This window comes from Triticum urartu, chromosome 6 (assembly GCF_003073215.2).
Source record: "Triticum urartu cultivar G1812 chromosome 6, Tu2.1, whole genome shotgun sequence".
Taxonomy (NCBI): Eukaryota; Viridiplantae; Streptophyta; class Magnoliopsida; order Poales; family Poaceae; genus Triticum; species Triticum urartu.
In genome coordinates, this window is record NC_053027.1 from 509,318,082 (window position 1) to 509,328,268 (window position 10,187).

Genomic DNA, 10,187 nt, shown 5'->3' on the forward strand with positions numbered 1-10,187 from the left:
CATATGTTTCTTCAACAGGCGGTAGATTAAGACCATGTATTTCTTCAATAGGAGGTAAATTCTTAACATCTTCAGCTTTAATACCTTTTTCTTTCATAGATTTCTTTGCCTCTTGCATATCTTCATGACTGAGAAATAGAATACCCCTCTTCTTCGGAGTGGGTTTAGGAATAGGCTCAGGAATTGGCTCCGGAGGTGTCCAATTATTTTCATTTGTCAACATATTATTCAATAGGATTTCAGCTTCATCCGGTGTTCTTTCCCTGAAAACAGAACCAGCACAACTATCCAGTAATCTCTGGAGGCATCGGTTAGTCCATTATAAAAGATATCAAGTATTTCATTTTTCTTAAGAGGATGATTAGGCAAAGCATTAAGTAATTGGAGAAGCCTCCCCCAAGCTTGTGGGAGACTCTCTTCTTCAATTTGCATAAAATTATATATATCCCCCAAAGCAGCTTGTTTCTTATGAGCAGGGAAATATTTAGCAGAGAAGTAATAAATCATATCCTGGGGACTACGCACACAACCAGGATCAAGAGAATTAAACCATATCTTAGCATCACCCTTTAATGAGAACGAAAATATTTTAAGGATATAAAAGTAACGAGTTCTCTCATCAGTAGTGAACAGTGTAGCTATATCATTTAATTTAGTAAGATGTGCCACAACAGTTTCAGATTCATAGCCATGAAAAGGATCAGATTCAACCAAAGTAATTATATCAGGATCAATAGAGAATTCATAATCCTTATCGGTAACACAGATAGGTGAAGTAGCAAAAGCAGGGTCAGGTTTCATTCTAGCATTTCGAGATTGCTTATTCCATTTAGCTAATAACCTCTTGAGTTCGTATCTATCTTTGCAAGCTAAAATAGCTAAAGAAGCTTCTTTATCAAAAACATAACACTCAGGAATAACAGGCAAGTCTTCATCATCAATTTCATCAGTATTATCAGATTGAATATTTTCAATCTCTCTAGCCCTAGCAAGTTGTTCATCAAGAAATTCCCCAAGTGGCACAGTACTATCAAGCATAGAAGTAGTTTCATCATAAGTATCATGTATAGAAGAAGTGTCATCGTCAATAACATGTGACACATCCGAACGAATAGCAGAAGCAGGTTTAGGTGTCGCAAGCTTACTCAAAACAGAAGGTGAATCAAGTGCAGAGCTAGATGGCAGTTCCTTACCACCCCTCGTAGTTGAGGGATAAATCTTGGTTCTTGGATCTTTCAAGTTCTTCATAATGATAAGCAGATATAAATCCCAAGTGACTCAAAGAATAGAGCTATGCTCCCCGGCAACGGCGCCAGAAAATAGTCTTGATAAGCCACAAGTATAGGGGATCGCAACAGTTTTTGAGGGTAAAGTATTCAACCCAAATTTATTGATTCGACACAAGGGGAGCCAAAGAATATTCTCAAGTATTAGCAGCTGAGTTGTCAATTCAACCACACCTGGAAACTTAGTATCTGCAGCAAGGTATTTAGTAGCAAAGTAATATGATAGTAGTGGTAACGGTAGCAAAAGGTAACAGTAGTAAAAGTAATGTTTTTGGTATTTTGTAGTGATGATAGCAATAGCAACGGAAAAGTAAATAAGCGAAGAACAATATATGGAAAGCTCGTAGGCAATGGATCGATGATGGAGAATTATGCCAGATACGGTTCATCATGTAACAGTCATAACCTAGGGTGACACAGAACTAGCTCCAGTTCATCAATGTAATGTAGGCATGTACTCCGAATATAGTCATGCGTGCTTATGGAAAAGAACTTGCATGACATCTTTTGTCCTACCCTCCCGTGGCAGCGGGGTCCTTGCAGAAACTAAGGGATATTAAGGCCTCCTTTTAATAGAGTACCGGAACAAAGCATTAACACATAGTGAATACATGAACTCCTCAAACTACGGTCATCACCGGTAAGTATCCCGATTATTGCCACTTCGGGGTTAACGGATCACAACACATAATAGGTGACTATAGACTTGCAAGATAGGATCAAGAACTCTCATATATTGATGAAAACATAATAGGTTCAGATCTGAAATCATGGCACTCGGGCCCTAGTGACAAGCATTAAGCATAGCAAAGTCATAGCAACATCAATCTCAGAACATAGTGGATACTAGGGATCAAACCCTAACAAAACTAACTCGATTACATGATAGATCCCATCCAACCCATCACCGTCCAGCAAGCCTACGATGGAATTACTCACGCACGGCAGTGAGCATCATGAAATTGGTGATGGAGGAGGGTTGATTATTACGATGGCGACGAATTCCTCTCTCCGGAGCCCCGAACGGACTCCAGATCAGCCCTCCCAAGAGGTTTTAGGGCTTGGCGGCGGCTCCGTATCGTAAAACGCGATGAATTCTTTTCTCTGATTTTTTCTCCCCAAAACACAATATATAGAGTTGGAGTTGGAGTCGGAGGAGCTCCAGGGGGCCCACAAGGTAGGGGGGCGCGCCCCCACCCTCGTGGACAGGTGGTGAGCCCCCTGGCCTTCATCTTTTCCAGGTATTTTTTATATTTTCCAAAAAGTTGCTCCGTGAAGTTTCAGGTCATTCCGAGAACATTTGTTTCTGCACATAAATAACACCATGGTAATTCTGCTGAAAACAGCGTCAGTCCGGGTTAGTTCCATTCAAATCATGCAAGTTAGAGTCCAAAATAAGGGCAAAAGTGTTTGGAAAAGTAGATACGACGGAGACGTATCAATCTGCATTATAGACAACTGATATAACCCTTCCCTTGTGCTCTCTGTCTATCTTGTTGCGGATTCGTGCATGTTGTTTGTTCAACCCAACCCTTCCGTCTGTAGGGCCTGGCGAAGGGAATGAAGATGCTCAAAATGTTATTAAGCCAAAACAACGATTTTGTGTTATTACAATGCTATGTATTAGTGACATGATGTGATTCGCCATGCCCAACTCATCCATTTGGATCTAATTTCAACTGGCTAAAAAAGAAGCTGGATTTGGTAAAAGTCTTTTTTGGGAGATTTTCATGATAATGTTAGTAATCTTGAAAGGACACAAATTTCTGATGTAAAAAGGCAGAAGTTGATGTTTTCTTTTTTGATCTAGAAGTTGAATATGACATGGTGCAGATCTCTCCACTGATTGAGGTGCAGGGAAACACTGTGATTCTATGAGGAAATATAAAAAACATGGCTACACGATGTTTTCGTAAGAACTTGCATTGCGCTTTACATAACCTAGCTAACAAAAAAAAATTCTCGCTGCTCCTTGATTAGTATTTCACATTATTTTGTAGTTTTGTCGCTAGGTGTACACGGAAAACATGCCTCCGCCAAGCCATTGATGTCCCTGCTTCTTGCTTTGAGGAGAAAAGATAACTAAGGAACAAATAAGTGAGACATAGATGGAGGAGAGGCACATGTAAATAGGAGGGAGCGTGTATGCGTGTTTACCTGAATCTGAAGAGGCATCTCCCCTTGCCACTTGCTGCCCAGGTCACCTCCTTCCTAAACAGTGACTCGACGATGGTGGCAGGGATGATGGCGCATGGACTACGACCCAGCGGGAAGGAGAAGAGGAATAACAATCAGGTGGTCAGCAAACCCTTTGTACAAACTTCAAATAATTAAATCCCTACTCATGAAAGAAAGAGAAATATATACTAAGAAAACAGAGTGATTGGGAGGACTGGGGACCAGCCAAACCAGAGGATCTTCTCATTGCTGCATCGCCGACATCCACTCGAGCCACATCGACATGTTTGGGTCCATGCCAACAACTTGCGGCTTGAAATTATATGAAACCAACAACATTATGGTCAAGTAATAAAATACATTAGTTGCTACTACCACCAATACACGAATATCCATGATGTACCACAGATAGCCCGAAGGCTTGTACTGCCAGATCGATTACCAACACCAGCAGCAAGGAATGTAAGCCTAAATGGTGTGGTTGGGTAGTAGCAATGCTTGTGCAATACTCCGCATGCAGAGTGACACAAACTTACAATGAGTAATGCAAATACTAACTCGTCATACGGTGACACAAATTTGATCATCCTAGAACAACAAATAGAGTTTACAAAATCGGTTAGCAAAAATCTAAAAATAAATCAATGGCACCTATACATACACTCCAGAAATTAAGTCTTTGGGGGCCTATAGAAATCATCTGCCCTCCACTAGCTCAACATTTATATCATAAAGCTTAGCAACACAAATAGTTGCTATCCTTTGCATATATTGATCATCATCCTACAGAAAAATTCAAGAAACAAATAAAGACTTAATTCAATGGGTAGCAACCTGCACAAAATACCTAATTACACTATCATAAGTTCATAATATTGTTCAGTTGAGCATGCTCTTAAACTTGGCCAGTGAATTATGGTAGGCATGAGGCAATAATTGTGTACTTGCATATAACACAAGATAGGCCAAGGGGACGCGATGACCTCATGACTACCAAATGCCCAGCTACTACTTTGATTGGCTATCAATTTTCTACCATTAGGATTCCTTGGTCCATGAAACCTTGTTAATACTTTTTGCCACAAGACCTATCACTGGAAAATCATACCTTTTAACTAATCAACTCTTTAAACACCCGTTAGTTTGTTAAGTCCCTTGGCCTAGCCTAGTTTGAGCATGGCATGGACGGAAGATTTGAGTGAGTCCTTCCTGACAGGCTAGCCATTTTACTGACTATTTTACCTTTTCATCCTTGACCCATGTGTTCATTTCCTCCTAGAAAGATGAGGGGATGAAGAAAGAAAACCGGAGAAGGAGAGGATGAATTCGTACCTATGTTGCACCTCCTACCTGCTAGCTTATCATAGCCAAGGAAGGGTTGGGGATTGAGGATGTAGTAACATCAACTTGTTTCAGCACGGAGAGATGGAGAATCCAAGATACATGTTTTGCTGCAACAGAGAAGAGAAGGAGCTTGAGGAACAGAGCACCAAATCCAAATCAGATCACACACACACAGACACACACACACACACAGAGAGAGAGAGAGAAGATAGGAGGGCACCTTGTCCAGGGCTGCAACACCAGATCCAGAGCACCCTGTCAATGGCGTCCTCTAGCTAAAGGAGCATTGTGGGGCGAGGGAGAGGGAAGGTGGTCGATGATGGTGAGAAGGTAAGGGGGAGAGAAGGGGTGGAGGCATCAGCCGTGGGAGAGGTCGTCGGTGGTGGTGGGGGCGGCGGTGGCGGCAGACGAGGGAGAGGGCGAGGAACAAGGGATGGGCGTTGGGCTCTTTCTTCTTGATGAAGCGAACGACGTGGTGGACCGGTCAATCTTCTTTTTGTCTTCTATTAGTCCGATGTGGACACAGCGAGCGCTCGCCCCTTGCGCGACTCTTATTGGGTTTTATGATATGTTGCCATCCTATGATGTCTGAGTAGATTTTCGTTGTCCTATCGGTAATTGGTGAATTGCTATGATTGGTTTAATTTTCTTGTGGTTATGTTGCTGTCCTTTGGTGCCCATCATATGAGCACGCGCGTGGATCACACCATAGGGTTAGTTGTATGTTGATAGGACTATGTATTGGAGGGCAAGAGTGACAGAAGCTTCAACCTAGCATAGAAATTGATGCATGCGGGATTGAAGGGGGAACAATATATCTTAATGCTATGGTTGGGTTTTACCTTAATGAACGTTAGTAGTTGCGGATGCTTGCTAATAGTTCCAATCATAAGTGCATAGAATTCCAAGTCAGGGATGACATGCTAGCAGTGGCCTCTCCCACATAATACTTGCTATCGGTCTAGTAAAGTAGTCAATTGCTTAGGGGCAATTTCGCAATTCCTACCACCACTTTTCCATACTCGCTATATTTACTTTATTGTTTCTTTATCAAAACAGCCCCTACTTTTTATTTACTTGCTCTTTATTATCTTGCAAACCTATCCAACAACACCTACAAAGTACTTCTAGTTTCATACTTGTTCTAGGTAAAGCGAACGTCAAGCGTGCGTAGAGTTGTATCGGTGGTTGATAGAACTTGAGGGAATATTTTTTCTACCTTTAGCTCCTCGTTGGGTTCGACACTCTTACTTATCGAAAACTGTTGCGATCCCCTATACTTGTGGGTTATCAAGACCTTTTTCTGGCGCCGTTGCTAGGGAGCAATAGCGTGGGGTGAATATTCTCGTGTGTGCTTGTTTGCTTTATCACTAAGTAATTTTTATTTGCTGTTCTTAGTTGTTCTCTATCTTTAGTTATGGATATGGAACACGAAATACCAAAAAAAATGTGTACTTTCTGCTCATGGAGATGGGGAACCTCCTAATACCCTCGATGCTGGTTATGTGAAAGATATTATGTACTAATTTAATAATCCTGAGAAAACCCCATTCAATTATGTAATGGGAGTAACGTTGGATCAACGTGAATACTTTAGGGATTACCGCTTGACACAAAAAGGGAAACTATTATGGGATCAAATTCATATATTGAATTGGTAAAGTAGTCAATTACTTAGGGACAATTTTTCAACTCCTACCACCACTTTCCCACACTCGCTATACTAACTTTATTGCTTCTTTACCTTAACAGCCCCTAGTTTTTATTTACATGCTCTTTATATTCTTGCAAACCTACGTTACACCTACAAAGTACTTCTAGTTTTATACTTGTTCTAGGTAAAGCGAACGTCAAGCATGCGTAGAGTCATATCGGTGGTCGATAGAACTTGAGGGAATATTTGTTCTACCTTTATCTCCTCGTTGGGTTCGACACTCTTACTTATCGAAAGAGGCTACAATTGATCCCCTATACTTGTGGGTTATCAAGACCTTTTTCTGGCACCGTTGCCAGGGAGTTATAGTGTGGGGTGAATATTCTCGTGTGTGCTTGTTTGCTTTATCACTAAGTAGTTTTTATTTTGTGCTCTTGTTTTCTATCTTTAGTTATGGGTAGGAAACGCAAAATACCAAAAAAATTAGTTGTACCTACTATACCAATGGTTGAAGAACCACTCAAAATCTATCACACTCCTGAAGCTTTTTTACTTGGATCATCTTCGATCCCTATGTGCTCGTGCTGAAACCCCAACTAGCTTAGTTGAGGGCAAATCTTTAGATGAGCATGCTTGTTATGTGCGACACCGCTTATCTCAAAAAGGGAAACTTTTACTGGATCAAATTCATCGTTTGCAATGCTATGCTTGGTATTTATGTGAAATATATGATTTTACTTGTTGTTCTGAAGACCCTAAGAAACAACTTCCCTACCAATGTGAGTTTAGTGATAATGGAATCGTATCCTTGTATGCTAAGGGTGTTTATAATTACTATGACGTTCAAAAAATAGAAGAATTTGTTGCTTTTAAGGGTGCTTATGAAATTGCTTCTTTGATTGGGAAGTATGATGCTACTCTTTACAAATCTGAAAATTTTGCCATACTTAAATATTGTTATGATAATTATGCTTCTAATGCCTATGTTAAACCATATATTGAGGACTCCTCCGCTGTCCAAGAAGAGACTAATATTTTGCAGGAGTCTATGGAAGAAGGAATTCATGAAACTGTGGGCTCATTGGATGAAAAAGATGATGAGGAGGGCGAAGAACAAAAGGAGGAAGAGCGGATTAGCTACCCGTGCCCACCTTCTAATGAGAGTAACTCTTCAACTCATACATTGTTTAATTTCCCTTCGTGCTTACCGAAGGATGAATGCTATGATGATTGTTATGATCCCGTTGATTCTCTTGAAATATCCCTTTTTGATGATGCTTGCTATGCTTGTGTCCAAGATGCCAGTATGAATTATGCTTATGGAGATGAACTTGCTATAGTTCCTTATGTTAAACATGAAATTGTTGCCATTGCACCCACGCATGATAGTCCTATTATCTTTTTGAATTCTCCCGACTACACAATATCGAAGAAGTTTGCCCTTATTAAGGATTATATTGATGGGTTGCATTTTACCGTTGCACATGATAATTTTGATGAATATAATATGCATGTCCTTGCTGCTCCTACTTGCAATTATTATGAGAGAGGAACTACATCTCCGCCTCTCCATGTTTCCAATATGATAAAATTGCAAGAAACTGTTTATACTATGCATTGGCCTTTACTAGGTGTGCATGAATTGTTCTTTTTATGAAGAGAGTTAGACTTCGTTGTTGCATGGTATATGTTACTTTGTGCTCACTACTAAATCACAAATCATTGTTAATTAAAATTGGCTTTGATATACCTTGGGATCCGGGTGGATCCATTACTTGAGCATTATATGCCTAGCTTAATGGCTTAAAAGAAAGTGCTGCAAGGGAGACAACCCGGAAGTTTTAGAGAGTCATTTATTTCTGTTGTGTGCTTTAATAAAGTTTTAAAAAAATAATAATGTGCCAAGATTTGCCTTTAGGATGTTTACATTGCTTGTTGGTTTGTGCGGTGCAAAACAGAAACTTTGGTTGTAGTGCAAAATTTTACATTTTTTACTGGAACATCAAACGGTTCTGAAACTTTTTGCACTGTCTTTCTATACAAATTGTTTATTTTTCCTAAATATTTCAGAATTTTTGGAGTAACAGAAGTATGGTGAATGTTCAGATTACTACAGACTGTCCTGTTTAAGACAGATTCTGTTTTTGATGCATAGTTTGCTTGTTTTCATGAAACTATCGATTTCTATCAGTGGATTAAGCCATGGAAAAGTTATATTACAGTAGCTACAATGCAAAAACAAAATATGAATTGGTTTGCAATAGTACTTAGAGTAGTGATTTGCTTTATTATACTAACATATCTTACCGAGCTTTTTGTTGAGTTTTGTATGGATGAAGTGTTCGAAGATCGAGGAGGTCTCGATGTGAGGAGAAGGAGGAGAGGCAAGAGCTCAAGCTTGGGTATGCCCAAGGCACCCCAAGTAAATATTCAAGGAGACTCAAGCTTCTAAGCTTGGGGTTGCCCCGGAAGTCATCCCATCTTTCTTCAACAAGTATCAGTATGTTTTCGGATTCGTTTCGTTCATGCGATATGTGCAAATCTTGGAGCATCTTTTGCATTTAGTTTTCACTTTTATTTTATGCACCATGCTGGTATGAGATAGTCCATGGTTGATTTATAGAATGCTCTTTGAACTTCACTTATATCTTTTGAGTATGGCTTTCTAGAATGCTTCATGTGCTTCACTTATATCATTTGAAGTTTGCATTGTGTGTTTCTCTTCACATAGGAAACCGCCATTTGTAGAATGCTCTTTTGATTCACTTATATTTGTTAGAGCGTGGGCATATCTTCTGTAGAAACAATTAAACTCTCTTCTTCACTTATATCTATTTAGAGAGTTGACAGGAATTGGTCATTCACATGGTTAGTCATAAATCCTACATAAAACATGTAGATCACTGAATATGATATGTTTGATTCCTTGCAATAGTTTTGCGATATAAAGATGGTGATATTAGAGTCATGCTAGTGGGTAGTTGTGGATTGTATAAATACTTGTGTTGAAGTTTGTGATTCTCGTAGCATGCACGTATGGTGAACCGTTATGTAACGAAGTTGGAGCATGAGGTATTTATTGATTGTCTTCCTTATGAGTGGCGGCCGGGGACGAGCGATGGTCTTTTCGTACCAATCTATCCCCCTAGGAGCATGCACGTAGTACTTTGTTTCGATGACTAATAGATTTTTGCCATAAGTATGTGAGTTCTTTAGGACTAATGTTGAGTCCATGGATTATACGCACTCTCACCCTTCCATCATTGCTAGCCTCTTCGGTACCGTGCATTGCCCTCTCTCACCTGAGAGTCGGTGCAAACTTCGCCGGTGCATCCAAACCCCGTGATATGATACGCTCTGTCACACATAAGCCTCCTTATATCTTCCTCAAAATAGCCACCATACCTACCTATTATGGCATTTCCATAGCCATTCCGAGATATATTGCCATGCAACTTCCATCATCATCATATACATGACTTGAGAATTCATTGTCATATTGCTTTGCATGATCGTAAGATAGCTAGCATGATGTTTTCATGGCTTGTCCGTTATTTGATGTCATTGCTACGCTAGATCATTGCACATCCCGGTACACCGCCAGAGGCATTCACATAGAGTCATACTTTGTTCTAGACATCGAGTTGTAATATTGAGTTGTAAGTAAATAAAAGTGTGATGATCATCATTATTAGAGCATTTCCCTAGTGAGGAAAGGATGACGG